An 18,544-nucleotide genomic window follows, 5' to 3' on the forward strand; every position below is an offset into this window, starting at 1 on the left:
AACACTCCCAAATTCATTCCATGAGGCCACCATCAACCTGATACCACAACCAGACAAAGATACTACAAAAAAAGAAAATTACAGACCAATATCACTGATGAATATAGATGCAAAAATACTCAACAAAATACTAGCAAACAGAATTCAACAACACATTAAAAGGTACATATACCATGATCAAGTGGGATTTATCCCAGGGATGCAAGGATTCTTCAGTATACGCAAATCAATCAATGTGAAACATCATATTAACAAAATGAAGAATAAAAACCAAATGATCATCTCAATAAATGCAGAAAAAGCTTTTGAAAAAATTCAACACCCATTTATGATAAAAACTCTCCAGAAAGTGAGCATAGAGAGAACCTACCTCAACATAATAAAGGCCATATATGACAAACCCATGGCAAATATCATTCTCAATAGTGAAAAACTGAAAGCATTTCCTCTAAGATCAGGAACAAGACAAGGATGTCCACTCTCAGCACTATTATGCAACATAGTTTTGGAAGTCCTAGCCACAGCAATCAGAGAAGAAAAAGAAATAAAAGGAATACAAATAGGAAAAGAAGAAGTAAAACTGTCACTGTCTGCAGATGACATGACACAATACACAGAGAATCCTAAAGATGCCTCCAGAAAACTACTAGAGCTAATCAATGAATTTGGTAAAGTTGCAGGATACAAAATTAATGCACAGAAAACCTCTTGCATTCCTATACACTAATGATGAAAAATCTGAAAGAGAAATTAAGGAAACACTCCCATTTACCACTGCAACAAAAAGAATAAAATGCCTAGGAATAAACCTACCTCGGAAGACAAAAGACCTGTATGCAGAAAACTATAAGACACTGATGAAAGAAATTAAAGATGATACAAACAGATGGAGAGATATACCATGTTCTTGGATTGGAAGAATCAATAATGTGAAAATGACTATACTACCCAAAGCGATCTACACATTCAATGCAATCCCTATCAAATTACCAATGGCATTTTTTACAGAACTAGAACAAAAAATCTTAAAATTTGTATGGAGACACAAAAGAGCCCAAATAGCCAAAGTGGTCTTGAGGGAAAAAAACAGAGCTGGAGGAATCAGACCCCCTGACTTCAGACTATATAACAAAGCTACAGTAATCAAGACAATATGGTACTGGCACAAAAACAGAAATATAGATCCATAGAACAGGATAGAAAGCCCAGAGATAAACCCATGCATCTATGGTCAACTAATCTACGACAAAGGAGGCAAGGATACACAATGGAGAAAAGAGAGCCTCTTCAATAAGTGGTGCTGGGAAAACTGAACAGGTACATGTAAAAAATTGAAATTAGAACACTCCCTAACACCATATACAAAAATAAACTCAATGGGATAGGGAGGGTGGGAGGGAGGGAGACACAAGAGTGAAGACATATGAGAACATATGTATATGTATAACTGATTCACTTTGTTATAAAGCAGAAACTAACACACCATTGTAAAGCAATTATACCCCAATAAAGATGTTAAAAAATAAAATAAAGTAAACTCAAAATGGATTAGAGACATAAATGTAAGACCGGACACTATAAAACTCTTAGAGGAAAACATAGGAAGAACACTCTTTGACATAAATGACAGCAAGATATTTTTTGACCCACCTCCTAGAGTAATGGAAATAAAAACAAAAATAAGTGGGACCTAATGAAACTTAAAAGCTTTTGCACAGCAAAAGGAACTACAAGCAAGACGAAAAGACAACCCTCAGAATGTGAGAAAATATTTGCAAACGAATCAATGGACAAAGGATTAATCTCCAAAATATATAAACAGCTCATGCAGCTCCATATTTAAAAAAGAAACAACCCAGGGCTCCCCTGGTGGCGCAGTGGTTGAGAGTCCGCCTGCCGATGCAGGGGACACAGGTTCGTGCCCCAGTCCGGGAAGATCCCACATGCCAGGCAGTGGCTGGGCCCGTGAGACATGGTCGCTGAGCCTGCACTTCCGGAGCCTGTGCTCCGCAACGGGAGAGGCCACAACAGTGAGAGGGCCACGTACCGCAAAAAAAAAAAAAGAAAGAAACAACCCAATCCAAAAATGGGCAGAAGACCTAAATAGACATTTCTCCAAAGAAATGTCTTAGCCATACAGATGTCCAAGAAGCACATGAAAAGCTGCTCAACATCACTAATTATTAGAGAAATGCAAATCAAAACTACAATGAGGTATCACCTCACCAGTTCGAATGGGCATCATCAGAAAATTTACAAACAACAAATGCTGGAGAGGGTGTGGAGAAAAGGGAACCCTCTTGCACTGTTGGTGGAAATGTAAATTGGTACAGCCACTATGGAGAACAGTAAGGAGGTTCCTTAAAAAATTAAAAATAGAATTACCATATGATCCAGCAATCCCACTACTGGGCATATTCCCTGAGAAAACCATAATTCAAAAAGACACATGCACCCGAATGTTCATTGCAGCACTATTTACAATAACCAGGACATGGAAGCAACCTAAATGCCCATTGACAGACGAACGATTTTAGAAGATGTGGTACATATATACAATGGAATATTACTCAGCCATAAAAATGAATGAAATTGAGTCATTTGTAGAGCCGTGGATGGATCTAGAGACTGTCATGCAGAGTGAAGTAAGTCAGAAAGAGAAAAACAAATATTGTATATTAACACATGTATGTGGAACCTAGAAAAATGGTACAGATGAACCAGTTTGCAGTGCAGAAATTGAGACACAGATGTAGTGAACAAACGTATAGACACCAAGGGGGGAAAGTGATGGTAGTGGGTGGTGGTGTGATGAATTGGGAGATTGGGATTGACATATATACACTAATATGGATAAAATGGATAACTAATAAGAACCTGCTATATAAAAAAATAAAGAAAATAAAATTCAAAAAAAAAAAGAGGGAACCAGGAGAAAGTTTTTGCAAATCATACATCTGACAAGGGACTTGTATAATAAAAGACCCAACAACCTAATCAACCCAATTTAAAAATAGGTAAGTTATCTAAAAGAAGAAAGGCCAAGTACATGAAAAGATGTTCAAAACCTTTAGCCATCAGGAAGATGCAAATCAAAACCATGAGATACCACATCATACCCACTAAGATGCCTATAATAAATAACACAGATAAAAACGAGTGTTGGTAAAAATATGGAGAAATTGGGACCCTCATACACTGCTAGTGGGGATGTAAAATCGTACTGTTGCTTTGGAAAACAGTCTGGCAGTTCCTAAAAAGTTAAAGGGTGACCAAAGACCTAGCAATTCCACTCCTAGGTACATACTCACGAGAAATGAAAACCGATGTCCATACAAAAACTTGTATATGAATGTTCATAGCAGCATTATTCATAATAGCCAAAAAGTAGAAACAATGCAAATGCCCAGCAAATGATAAATGGATAAAACATAGTATATCTAATGGAATATTATTTGGACATAAAAATGCGTGAATTACTGATGCATGCTAGAACCTAGATGAACCTTGAAAACATTATGCTAATAAAAGAAGCCTGTCACAAAAGACCACATATTATATGATTGCATTTACATGAAGTATCCAGAATAGGCAAATCTAAAGAAACACAAAGCAGATTTTTGATTGCCTAGAGAGGGGGTGCTTTGGGGGGGATATGAAAATGTTCTAAAATCAACTGTGGTGATGGCTGCATGTGAATATAGTAAAATCCACTGAATTATACACTTTCAATAGATGAATTATATGGTATGTGAATTGTATCTCAATAAAGCTGTTACTAAAAGAGAACCTCTTTATGACTAACTAATGACTGAGAAATATATGTACAAATATAGTAGTATATCAGAATTGAGAAAATATATAACAAACAGTATAGGTATAACCTTCAGAAAAGCTATTTGAACAATTACCCCATAAGTTTTCTTAATAAACATAAAACTTAATGTGCAATGCCACTGCATTTATTTTCCTTATTTCTTTTTGATGTTTTATAACTTTCCCAGGAATAGTCTATTTTTTAAAAATTAAGACTTTGTTCCCCCCAACAAACAAAATCCAGGACCAAACAAGCACTTCACTGGTGAATTCTACCAAACATTTAAAGAAGAATTAATACCAGTCCTTCTCAAACGCTTCCAAAAAATATGAAGGAACACTTCCAAACTCATTTTACAAGGCAAACACTACCCTGATACCAAAATCAGACAAGGATGCCACAAGAAAAGAAAATAACAGACTAATATTCCTGATGAACATAGATGCAAAAATCCTCAACAAGATATTAGCAAACCAAATTTAACAATACATTTAAATAATCATACACTATGGTCAAGCAGGATTTATTCAAGGGATGCAAGGATGATTCAATATCCAGAAGTCAATCAATGTGATACACATTAACAAAATGAAGGATAAAAATCATATGGTTGACACAGATGGAGAGAACAAATGTATGGACACCAAGAGGGGAAAGCGGGGTGTTGGGGGGTGCTGGTGGGATGAATTGGGAGATTGGGATTGACATATATACATTAATATGTATAAAATAAATAATAAGAACCTGCTGAATAAAAATATCAACTTAAATTCAAAAAAAATCATATGGTCATCTCAATAGATGCAGAAAAGCATTTGACAAAATTCGGCACCCATTGATGATTAAAAACTCTCAACAAAGCGGATATAGAGGGTACATACCTCAACATAATAAAGGCCATATATAACAAGTCCATAGCTAACATCATACTCAATGGTGAAAAGCTGAAAGCCTTTCTTCTAAGATCAGGAACAAGACAAGGATGCCCATTCTCACCACTTTTATTCAACATAGTGTTGGAAATCCTAGCAAGAGCAATTAACCAAGAAAAAGAGATAAAGGCATCCAAATAGGAGAGGAAGAAGTAAAACTGTCACTATTTGCAGATGACATGATATTATACAAAGAGAAAACCCTAAAGACTCCATCAAATAACTTTTAGAATAAAGGAATTCAGTTTAAAGTTGCAGGATACAAAATGAATATACAAAAATCTGTTGCTTTTGTATACACTAATAAACTATCAGAAAGAGAAGTTAAGAAAACAATCCCATTTACAGTTGCATCAAAAAGAAAAAGATACCTAGGAATAAATTTAACCAAGGAGGTGACAAACCTGTAGAATGAAAGCCATAAGACATTGATGAAAGAAATTGAAGAAGACACAAACAAAGGGAGAGATATACTATGCTCATGGATTAGAAGAATTAGTATTGTTAAAATGTCCACACTGCCCAAACCAATGTACAGATTTAATAAAATCTCTATCAAACTTCCAATGGCATTTTTCACAGAAATAGAATACATAATCCTAAAATTTGTATGGAAACACCAAAGACTCCAAATAGCCAAAACAGTCTTGAGAAAGAACAAAGCTGATGGGATCATGTTCCCTGGTTTCAAACTACATTACAAAGCTATAACAATCAAAACAGTATGGTATTGTCATACAGACACATAGATCAATGGAACAGAATAGAGATCCCACAAATAAACCTACACATATATGGTCAACTGATTTATGATAAAGGAGACAAGAATATACAATGGGTTATAAAATGAATAAGTCACAGGGATGTAATATGCTGCACAGGGAACATAGTCAATACCTTTATTATGGTGTGTAATCTATAAAAATATTGAATCAGTACATTGTACACCTGAAACTAATATAATATTGTAAGTCAACTATACTTCAATTTTTAAAATGTATATAGATAGATAGATATACACAATGGGGAAAGGACAGCCTCTTCAATAAATGGTCCTGGGGAAACTGGACAGACATTTGCAAAAGAAAGAAACTGGACCACTATCTTACACCATACACAAAAATTAACACAAAATGGATTAAAGACTTGAACATAAGACCTGAAACCATAAAACTAGAGGACACCAAAAGCAAAGCCAACAAAAGTGAAAATAAGCAAGTGGAACTACATCAAACTAAAAAACTTCTACATAGCAAAGAAAACTACCAACAAAATGAAAAGGCAACCTACAGAATGGGAGAAATTATTTGCAAATCATATATCTGATAAGGGGTTAATATCCGAAATATATAAAGAACACATACAATTCAATGGCAAAAAAAATCCCCCAAACAATCCAATTAAAAAATGGGCAGAGGATCTGAATAAACACTTTTACAAAGAAGACATACAGCTGGCCAAGAAGTAAATGAAAAGGTACTGAGAAGCACTGGTGAGGATGCAGAGAAAAGGGAACCCTTGCGCACTATTGGTGGGAATGTAAATCAGTACAGCCACTATGGAAAACAGTATAGATGTTCCTCAAAAAGTTAAAAATATAACTATCACGTGATACAGCAATTCTACTTCAGGGGCTTTACCCAAGGAAAACAAAAACACTAACTTGAAAAGATATTTGTAACCCATGTTCATTGCAGCATTACTTACAATAGCCAAGATATAAAAACAACCTCAGTGTCCACAAATGGATGAATAAAGAAAATGTGATATATACACACACACACACACACATAATATGTGTGTGTGCGCGTGTACACACACACACAATGGAATGTTATTCAACCATCAAAAAGAAGGAAATCCTGCCATTTGTGACAACATCGATGGACCTTGAGGGCATTATGCTAAGTGAAATAAGTCAGACAGAGAAAGACAAATACTACGTGATCTCACTTATATGTGGAATCTTTAAAAAAAAAAAAACAGGAAAAAAAAAAAAAAACCCAGTTCATAGATACAGAGGAACAGGGAGTGCGGGGTGGGAGAAATGGGTGAAGGGGCTCAAAAGGTAAAAAATTCCCGTTATAAAATAAGTCATGGGGGTGTAATGTACAGCATGGTGACTGTAGTTAATAAAACCATGTTACATATTTGAAAGTTGCTAAGAGAGTGAATCTTGAAAGTTCTCATCACAAGAAAAAATTTGTAACTGTGTATGGTGGCGGATGTTAACCAGACTTACTATGGTGATCATAAACAATTTAAAAAAATAATACCTTTTAGAGCAGTTTGAGGTTCATAGCAAATCTGAGGGGAAGGTACAGAGATTTTTATATGCCCTGCGCCCCCCACATGCATAGCCTCCCCCATTATCAACATCCCCATCAGAGCAGAACATTCCTTGCAACTGAGGAACCTACACTGATATATCGTTATCACCAAAATCTATAGTTTACATTACACTTGCCTCTTGATGTTATATATTCTATGGGTTTGGACAAATTTATGATGGCATGAACCCATCATTATGGCATCCTACAGTATTTTCACTGCCCTAAAAATCCTCTGTGCTCGCCTATTCATCTCTCCCCCTTCAACCCCCGGCAATCACTCAATTTTGTACTGTCTCCATGGTTTTGCCTTTAACAGTTTACTTTGATAACTATTTTAATAACAGATTATGGTACTTGAATGGTCTGAATGTTTGTTTCTTCCCAAAATTCATGTTGAAATCCTAACCTCCAAAGGTTATGGTATTGGTAGGTAGGGCCTTTGGGAGCTGCTTCAGTCATGAGGGTGGAATCCCCATGAACAGGGCTAGGACCTTGAGGTTATGAGGAGGGGGAAGGGTGAGCTGTGACAGGGCGAGAGAGAGTCATGGACATATACACACTAACAAACGTAGTAAGGTAGGTAGCTAGTGGGAAGCAGCCGCATGGCACAGGGATATTGGCTCGGTGCTTTGTGACAGCCTGGAGGGTGGGATAGGGAGGGTGGGAGGGAGGGAGACGCAAGAGGGAAGACATATGGGAACATATGTTTATGTATGACTGATTCACTTTGTTATAAAGCAGAAACTAACACACCATTGTAAAGCAATTATAAAAAAAAAAAAAAAAAAGGCTCCAGAGAGCTCCCTAGCACATTCTGCCATAAGAGGACACAATAAGAAGTCTGAGACCTGGAAGAGGGCCCTCATCCAACCACACTGATCCCAGACTTCCAGCCCCCAGAAGTGTGAGAAATCAATTCCTGTTGTGTATAAGCTTCTCCGTGTGTGGCATTTTGCTATAGCAGCCCAAATGGACTAAGCCAGAATTTGAGTAATACCAACTGCACATTTTTTTCTTTGTAAACCTCAACAGTACATTTTTAAAGTGTCAACAGCAAATGTGCGAACATCCTTTATAAGTGAAGAGACCAAAGTTCTGAAAGGTAGTCATTTGCCCAGGATCATACAGCAAAAGGCTGGGAAGCTGACTTGTCACAAGGCTTTGAAGCCAGGTTTGTCACCCAAGTCTATGGTTTTTCCATGTCAAGTGATTCCACCTTTATAGGTTAAGTGCCAGTTAATCACAGAACTCTAATTGCAACCCAGATCAATCCTCTTTCCTCTTGCTCAGTAGGCTTCTTGAGGTTATGGAAAATGAGAATAGGGGACTCTTTATGCATTTAAATGTTAAGCACTAACATATATAACGATATAGAGAAACATCTTTATTTTTCTTAGTCATATATGTGATCCCCCCCCGGGAGAGGCCTTCCTGATACCAATGGTCCTAGGATAAAAGAAGAATCCTGCTGCTCTCAAACACTGCTGACAGAAATGTAAAGTGTTACTGCCTTTTGGAAAAGTAATCTTGAAATATTTTAATCTTGCAAAATTTATCAAAAAATAAAAGTATATATTCCCTTGATTCAGCAACCCCACACCTAACTCCCATAGCAATAAAAGCACCAGTGCATAAGGACATATGCACAAGAATGTTTACCACAGTAAACACTGTAACAAAAATCTGGAAACAAAACAATTAGAGTATAACATATCCATTACATGAAATATTATGAAGTCATTAAAAGGCTTACAGGACAAAGGTGCCAGGACCACTCAATGTGGGAAAGAACACTTTCTTCAACAAATAGTGCTGGGAAAACTGGTTAGCCACATGCAAAAGAATTAAGTTGGATGCTTACCTAACACCACATACAAAAATCAGCTAAAAATGGATTAAAGACCTAAATTTAAGACCCCAAACCATAAAACTCCAAGAAGAAAACATAGGGGAAAAGCTTCATAATACTGGATTTGGCAATGATTTCTTGGAAATGACACCAAAAGCACAAGCAATACAAACAAAAATAGACAAATGAGACTATATCTAACTTAAAAACTTCTGTGCATCAAAGGATGTAATCAATTTTCTAAACAAGTATATACAAAATCTTTATAAATTCACATATTTCTCCAAAAGTGTACAAGCAGTCTCAATTCATTGGGACAAAAATCAATATTTTTGTGCTCCACAGGTCACTGAATGAAGTCTTTGTACAGTTCAGGGAAGCTATGGATAGAAACTGAGCTAGGTTTGAAAAACAATACTGTGTCATGTAAAAACAACAATTTACAGCTGCCATAGACAGCCACTTGCTCCCTTTCAGGGTTCCAGGTCCGCTCGCGTGGCAGAGGTCTTCCATTTGAAGTCTTTCTGTGGTCCTCGTGGACAGCGCCTTGGATCTCTGTGAGGTCCTCAGTAGTGTCTCTGTGTCAGAGGAGAGGTGCCAGGATGCATGGGGTGGGGTCGCCGTCATCAAAGCAGACATGCTTGCTGTCTTCCCTGGTGCTCAGTGTCCGCATGTTTGCATGGCATCTGTGGCTTTCAGTCGGGTCGAGTTGCCCTGTGGGCAGGAGGAGGGCACGTGGGACAAGGCTGTCGAGCATTTGAGTGTTTGAGCATTTCCTCCGGGGTCAGGGCCACAAATCCTGCTGGCTGGGGAGCTGGCTGGAACGTGGCCGGGAAGGTGGCCTAGTTTCCGCCGTGGGGTTTGACTCTGGGTCATGGTTACTGAAGACCACTGCTTCCCGTGGTCGGCGTCCCTGCGGGTCCCCAGAAGGTGATCTGGCCTAGCTGGCCTGAAGTGGCACCTGGGCTGAATTCCTTTGGCCCCTTGAGAGGAAGACAGGCTGCATCTTGCCTGTAGCCAGCTGCAGGGAGGTGTCAGCTTGCCCATGGGAGGCTCCCTTGTTCCTGGAAGCGCTGGGAGTGGCCCCAAGTGCACATCAGATGTGCTTGTAGCTGGCAGGGTCTCCAGGTCCACACACATGTGACACCCACGGCCGGGAGGCCGGTCCCTCAAGTCTATGTGCTTTGGTCAGAAGGCGGGGCTGCTGGAGAGTGGGAGCCCGTGGTCTATTTCAACAGCCCATCGGGGTCAAAGTTCGCATGCGGCCTCTTGAAGGCAGCTGGGGTCTTTCTCCATTCAGTAGGAGGGTCCGAGGCCAGGGCTCTGTGTATAAGGTATGGCTTTTACTGTTTGAGGCTCTGCAGAGGAGCAAAGGGACACACAGAGACCAAGACGCAGATACAGAGGCACACACAGAAACCCACAAGCACGTCCTCGCACGCAATCACAGACGCACGCACGCGCGCACACATACACCCTCTCACACGCAGGCCCACCTACGTGCCTACCTTCCTGCAGTTGTGCTGTCAGACATGCATTCAGTTCTCCTAAGTGATAGAGGTACTTGGGAAGCAGGTGCAGGGCTCACGCCCAGGTAAATGTTTGCCTGAATCGTGTTCTCTGAGGACCCGGGTCCAATTCTGAAGCCTGTGTGATTTCTGTCTACTTCTCAGGTGCACTTGCTGGGCAAGCCTGGCTGTCGGCGAAGACAAGAAGACCTTCTCATGGCCTGAGGACTGGAGGTGGTAGGGAGACCTGGAAGAAATGAGGTAGGCCCAGGGTGCCGAGCGTGGCTGTGGATACCTCAGGACAGTAGGCCTTCAAGCACCCCAAGATATGCCACTGGATATTAGGTTTCCCTCAGACGGGCCCAGTGGCTGCAAGCATGGATTGACTGTTCCTCTTGCTGAGTGGCCTGGGGGCTGTGGATTCCCCAGGCTGCTGGAGTACTTGGGGGTCACTGGCTCCTCGGCGGAGCCACACGGCCTGCCCTGTTGGGTTCTGCAGCGTCCCAGCACGTGCTTGGATCGATGATGACACCCTTGTATGCATTCCTTGGAAAATCTGAACAAAATGAGGGAGAACATTCTACCGTCTCCTCATCGAATCTGAGGTCCAAAAAATAAAAATAAAAACAATTCACAGTTGAAATGAAACACTGTGAATGTGTTAATACCTGCCATAAAACAACAATTTATTTAATACAATATTAACCTGCTTGTCATGTAACACAATGTTCATTGCAGCACTATTTACAATAGCCAGGACATGGAAGCAACCTAACTGTCCATCGACAGATGAATGGATAAAGACGTGGCACATATATACAATGGAATATTACTCAGCCATAAAAAGAAACGAAATTGAGTTATTTGTAGTGAGGGGGATGGACCTAGAGTCTGTCATACACAGTGAAGTCAGAAAGAGAAAAACAAATATCGTATGCTAACACATATATATGGAATCTAAAAAAAAAATGGTTCTGAAGAACCTAGGGGCAGGACAGGAATAAAGACGCAGACGTAGAGAATGGACTTGAGGACAGGGGGAGGGGGAAGGGTAAGCTGGGACGAAGTGAGAAAGTGGCATGGACATATATAGACTACCAAATGTAAAATAGATAGCTAGTGGGAAGCAGCCGCACAGCACAGGGAGATCAGCTTGGTGCTTTGTGACCACCTAGAGGGGTGGGATAGGGAGGGTGGGAGGGAGAGGCAAGAGGGAGGGGATATGGGGATATATGTATACGTATAGCTGATTCACTTTGTTACACCACAGAAACAAACACAACAATGTAAAGCAATCATACTCCAATAAAGATGTTAAAAAAAAATTAACCTACTTGCTAAACAGGCTTTAATTTATAAGATGCACATATTTCCAAAACTGTTCAACATGTCTACTTATAAATTAATTCACAGGATTCATACAGTTGCTTTTTAGTTTCAAAAGGGTGTTAGCAAAAATAATACGAGGAGACCTTCAAGATGGCAGAGGAGTAAGACGTGGAGATCACGTTCCTCTCCACAAATACATCAGAAATGCATCTACATGTGGAACAACTCCTACAAAACACCTACTGAACGCTGGCAGAAGACCTCAGACTTCCCAAAAAGCAAGAAACTCCCCATGTACCTGGGTAGGGCAAAAGAAAAAAGAAAAAACAGAGACAAAAGAATAGGGACGGGACCTGCACCAGTGGGAGGGAGCTGTGAAGGAGGAAAGGTTTCCACACACTAGGAAGCCCCTTCACTGGTGGAGATGGCGGGTGGGCGGGGTGGGATAAGCTTCGGAGCCACGGAGGAGAACACAGCAACAGGGGTGCAGAGGGCAAAGCGGAGAGATTCCCACACAGAGGATTGGTGCCAACCAGCACTCACCAGCCCAAGAGGCTTGTCTGCTCACCTGCCAGGGTGGGTGGGGGCTGGGAACTGAGGCTCCGGCTTTGGAGTTCAGATCCCAGGGAGAGGACTGGGGTTGCCTGCGTGAACACAGCCTGAAGGGGGCTAGTATGCCACAGCTAGCCCGGAGGGAGTCCAGGAAAAAGTCTGGAACTGCCTAAGAGGCAAGAGACCATTGTTTCAGGGTGTGCGAGGAGAAGGGATTCAGAGCACCGCATAAACGAGCTCCAGAGACGGGCGTGAGCTGCGTCTATCAGTGCAGACACCAGAGACGGGCATGAAGCGCTAAGTCTGTTGCTGCAGCCACCAAGAAGCCCGTGTGCAAGCACAGGTCACTATCCACACCTCCCCTCCCGGGAGCCTGTACAGCCCACCACTGCCAGGGTCCCATGATCCAGGGACAACTTCCCCAGGAGAGCACACAGCGCGCCTCAGGCTGTTGCAACGTCACACTGGCCTCTGCCGCCACAGGCTCGCCCCGCATTCTATACCCCTCTCATCCCTGGGCCTAAGCAAGCCAGACCACCCTAATCAGCTGCTACTTTAACTCCGTCCTGTCTGAGTGAAGAATAGATGACCTCCGGTGACCTAAACGCAGAGGCAGGGCGAAATCCAAAGCTGAACCCCAGGAGCTGTGAGAACAGAGAAGAGAAAGGGAAATTTCTCCCAGCAGCCTCAGGAGCAGTGGATTAAATCTCCACAATCAACTTGATGTACCCTGCATCTGTGGAATACCTGAATAGACAACGAATCATCCCAAATTGAGGAGGTGGACTTTGGGAGCAACTGTAGACTTGGCGGTTTGCTTTCTGCATCTAATTTGTTTCTGGTTTTATGTTTACTGTAGTTTAGTATTTAGAGTTTATTAGCATTGGTAGATTTGTTTATTGATTTGGTTGCTCTCTTCCTTTTTTTAATATATATATTTTTCCCCTTTTTCTCTTTTTGTGAGTGTGTATGTGTATGCTTCTTTGTGTGATTTTGTCTGTATAGCTTTGCATTTACAATTTGTCCTAGGGTTCTGTCTGTCTGTTTTTGGGTTTTTTTGGTCTTTTTTTAGTATATTTTTTAGCCCTTGTTATTGTTGGTGGATTTGTTTTTTGGTTTGGTTGCTCTCTTCTTTATTTTTTTAATACTTTTAAATTTTTTAAAATACTTTTTAAAATTTTTTATTTTAATAACTTTATTTTTTCTTTCTTTCTTTCTTTTTTCTCCCTTTTCTCCTGAGCCATCTGGCTGACAGGATCTTGGTGCTCCGGCTGGGTGTCAGGCCTGTGCCTCTGAGGTGGGAGAGCTGAGTGCAGGACATTGGTCAACCAGAGACCTTCTGGCTCCATGTAATATCAAACAGCAAAAGCTCTCCCAGAGATTTCGATCTCAATGCTAAGACCCAGCTCCACTCAACGACCAGCAGGCTACAGTGCTGGACAACCCAAGCCAAACAACTAGCAAGACAGGAACACAAGCCCACCCATTAGCAGAAAGGCTGCCTAAAGTCATAAAAAGGTCACAGACACCCTAAAACACACCACCAGACGTGGACTTGCCCACAAGAAATGATCCAGCCTCATCCACCACAACACAGGCACCAGTCCCCTCCACCACGAAGCCTACACAACCCAATGAACCAACCTTAGCCACTGGGGACAGACACCAAAAACAACAGGAACTATGAACCTGCAGCCTTCAGAAAGGAAACTCCAAACACAGTAAGTTAAGCAAAATGAGAAAACAGATAAACACACAGCAGATGAAGGAGCAAGGCAAAAACCCACCAGACCAAACAAATGAAGAGGAAATATGCAGTCTACCTGAAAAAAAAATTCAGAGTAATGATAGTAAAGATGATCCAAAATTTTGGAAATAGAATGGAGAAAATACAAGAAACATTTAACAAGGACCTAGAAGAACTAAAGAGCAAACAAAAAATGATTAACAACACAATAAATAAAATTTAAAATTCTCTAGAAGGAATCAATAGCAGAATAACTGTGGCAGAAGAATGGATAAGTGACCTGGAAAATAAAATAGTGGAAATAACTACTGCAGAGCAGAATAAAGAAAAAGACTGAAAAGAATTGAGGACAGTCTCAGATACCTCTGGGACAACATTAAACGCACCAACATTTGAATTATAGGGGTTCCAGAAGAAGAAGAGAAAAAGAAAGGGACTGAGAAAATATTTGAAGAGATTATAGTTGAAAACTTCCCTAATATGGGAAGGGAAATACTCAACCAAGTCCAGGAAGCACAGAGAGTCCCATACAGGATAAATCCAAGGAGAAACATGCCAAGACACATATTACTCAAACTGTCAAAAATTAAATACAAAGAAAACATATTAAAAGCAGCAAGGGAAAAACAACAAATAACACACAAGGGAATCCCCATAAGGTTAACAGCTGCTCTTCCAGCAGAAACTCTGCAAGCCAGAAGGGAGCGGCAGGACATATTTAAAGTGATGAAAGGGAAAAACCTACAACCAAGATTACTCTACCCAGCAAGGATCTCATTCAGATTTGATGGAGAAATTAAAACCTTTACAGACAAGTAAAAGCTAAGAGAATTCAGCACCACCAAACCAGCTTTAAACAAATACCAGAGGAACTTCTCTATGCAGGAAACACAAGAGAAGGAGAAGACCTACAATAACAAACCCAAAACAATTAAGAAAATGGTAATAGGAACATACATAGCAATAACTACCTTAAAGGTAAATGCTCCAACCAAAAGACACAGACTGGCTGAATGGATACAAAAACAAGACCCATACAAATGCTGTCTACGAGAGACCCACTTCAGACCTAGGGACACATACAGACTGAAAGTGAGGGGATGGAAAAACTTATTCCATGCAAATGGAAATCAAAAGAAAGCTGGAGTAGCAATTCTCATATCAGACAAAATAGACTTTAAAATAAAGACTATTACAAGAGACAAAGAAGGACACTACATAGTGATCACGGGATCAATTCAAGGAGAAGATATAACAATTGTAAATATTTACGCACCCAACATAGGAGCACTTCAATAAATAAAGCAAATGCTAACAGCCATAAAAGGGGAAATCAACAGTAACACAATCATAGTAGGGAACTTTAACACCCTACTTTCATCAATGAACAGATCATCCAAAATGAAAATAAATAAGGAAACACAAGCTTTAAAGGATACATTAAACAAGATGGACTTAATTGATATGTATAGGACATTCTGTCCAAGAACAACAGAATACCCTTGTTTCTTAAGTGCTCATGGAACATTCTCCAGGATAGATCATATCTTGGGTCACAAAACAAGCCTTGATAAATTTAAGAAAATTGAAATTGTATCAAGTATCTTTTCTGACCACAATGCTATGAGACTAGATATCAAATACAGGACAAAATCTGTAAAAATACAAACACATGGAGCCTAACAATACACTACTAAATAACCAAGAGATCACTGGGGAAATCAATGAAGAAATCAATAAATACTAGAAACAAATGACAATTAAAACACAACAACCCAAAACCTAGGGAATGCAGCAAAAGCAGTTCTAAGAGGAAAGTTTATAGCAATACAATCCTACCTCAAGAAACAAGAAAAATCTCAACTAAACAACCTAACTTTACACCTAAAGCAATTAGAGAAAGAAGAACAAAAAATCTCAAAGTTAGCAGAAGGAAAGAAATCAAAAAGATCAGATCAGAAATAAATGAAAAAGAAATGAAGGAAACAATAGCAAAGATCAATAAAACAAAAAGCTGGTTCTTTGAGAAGATAAACAAAATTGATAAACCATTAGCCAGCCTCATCAAGAAAAAAGGGGAGAAGACTCAAATCAATAGATTTAGAAATGAAAAAGGAGAAGTAACAACTGACACTGCAGAAATACAAAGGATCATGAGAGATTACTACAAGCAACCATATGCCAATAAAATGGACAACCAGGAATAAATGGACAAATTCTTAGAAAAGCACAACCTTCCGAGACTGAACCAGGAAGAAATACAAAATATAAACCGACCAATCGCACTAAAATTGAGACTGTGATTAAAAATCTTCTAACAAACAAAAGCCCAGGACCAGATTCTATCAAACATTTAGAGAACAGCTAACACTTCTCCTTCTCAAACTCTGCCAAAATGTAGCAGAGGGAGGAACACTCCCAAACTAGTACTACGAGGACACCATCACCCTGATACCAAAACCAGACAAAGATGTCACAAAGAAAGAAAACTACAAGCCAATATCACTGATGAACATGGATGCAAAAATCCTCAACAAAATACTAGCAAACAGAATCCAACAGCACAGTAAAAGGATCATACACCATGATCAAGTGGGGTTTATCCAAGGAACGCAAGGATTCTTCAATATACGCAAATCAATCAATGTGAAACACCATATTAAAAATCGAAGGAAAAAAACGATATCATCTTAATAGATGAAGAAACATCTTTCAGCAAAATTCAACACTCGTTTATGATAAAAATCTTCCAGAAAGTAGGCACAGAGGGAACTTACCTCAACATAATAAAGGCCATATATGACAAACCCACAGCAAACATCATTCTCAAGGGTGAAAAACTGAAACCATTTCCACTAAGATCAGAAACAAGACACGGTTGGCACTCTCACCACTATTATTCAACATAGTTTTGGAAGTTTTAGCCACAGCAATCAGAGAAGAAAGAGAAATAAAAGGAATCCAAATCAGAAAAGAAGAAGTAAAGCTGTCACTGTTTGCAGATGACATGATACTATACACAGAGAATCCTAAAGATGCTACCAGGAAACTACTAGAGCTAATCAATGAATTTGGTAAAGTAGCAGGATACAAAATTAATGCACAGAAATCTCTTGAATTCCTATAAACTAATAATGAAAAATCTGAAAGAGAAATTAAGAAAACACTCCCATTTACCACTGCAACAAAAAGAATAAAACACCTAGGAATAAACCTACCTAGGGAGACAAAAGACCTGTATGCAGAAAATTATAAGACACTGATGAAAGAAGTTAAAAATGATACAAACAGACGGAGAGATATACCATGTTCTTGGATTGGAAGAATCAACATTGTGAAAATGACTATACTACCCAAAGCAATCTACAGATTCAATGCAATCCCTATCAAACTACCAGTGGCATTTTTCACAGAACTAGAACAAAAAACTTCACAATTTGTATGGAAACACAAAGGACCCTGAATAGCCAAAGCAATCTTGAGAAAGAAAAATGGAGCTGGAGGAATCGGGCTCCCAGACTTCAGACTATACTACAAAGCTATAGTAATCAAGACAGTATGGTACTGGCACAAAAACAGAAATATAGATCAATGGAACAGGATAGAAAGCCCAGAGATAAACCCACGCACATATGGTCACCTTATTTTTGATAAAGGAGGCAAGAATATACAGTGGAGAGAAGACAGCCTCTTCAATACGTGGTGCTAGGAAAACTGGACAGCTACATGTAAAAGAATGGAATTAGAACACTCCCTAACACCATACACAAAATAAACTTAAAGTGGATTAAAGACCTAAATGTAAGGCCAGACAGTATAAAACTCTTAGAGGAAAAAATAGGCAGAACACTCTTTGACATAAATCACAGCAAGATCCCTTTTGACCTACCTTCTAGAGAAACAGAAATAAAAACAAACAAATGCGACCTAATGAAACTTCAAAGCTTCTGCACAGCAATGGAAACCATAAACAAGACAGAAAGACAAGCCTCAGAATGGGAGAAAATATTTGTAAACAAAGCAACTTACAAAGGATTTATCTCCAAAATTTACAAGCAGCTCATGCAGCTCAATATCAATAAAACAAACAACCCAATCCAAAAATGGACAGAAGACCTAAATAGACATTTCTCCAAAGAAGATATACAGATTGCCAACAAACACATGAAAGGATGCTCAACATCACTAATCATCAGAGAAATGCAAATCAAAACTACAATGAGGTATCACCTCACACCACTCAGAATGGCCATCATCAAAAAATCTACAAACAGGGGGACAAGGGGAAGATGGCGGAAGAGTAAGACGCGGAGATCACCTTCCTCCCCACAGATACACCAAAAGTACATCTACACGTGGAACAGCTCCTACAGAACACCTACTGAACGCTGGCAGAAGACCTCAGACCTCCCAAAAGTCAAACTCCCCACGTACCTGGGTAGGACAAAAGAAAAAAGAATAAACAGAGACAAAACGA

At 39.6% G+C, this 18,544-nt stretch overlaps 1 non-coding gene across 1 annotated transcript; it reads left to right on the plus strand.

Annotated features, from left to right (window-relative positions):
- The first annotated feature begins 10,955 nt into the window (after positions 1-10,955).
- On the plus strand, positions 10,956-11,048 carry LOC117310975 (small nucleolar RNA SNORD116). Its single transcript, XR_004524966.1, has one exon. It is a non-coding gene; the product is annotated as a small nucleolar RNA SNORD116 (small nucleolar RNA).
- Positions 11,049-18,544: the final 7,496 nt, after the last annotated feature.

The sequence above is a fragment of the Tursiops truncatus genome, unplaced genomic scaffold, assembly GCF_011762595.2.
Source record: "Tursiops truncatus isolate mTurTru1 unplaced genomic scaffold, mTurTru1.mat.Y mat_scaffold_843_arrow_ctg1, whole genome shotgun sequence".
In the NCBI taxonomy this organism is placed as follows: Eukaryota; Metazoa; Chordata; class Mammalia; order Artiodactyla; family Delphinidae; genus Tursiops; species Tursiops truncatus.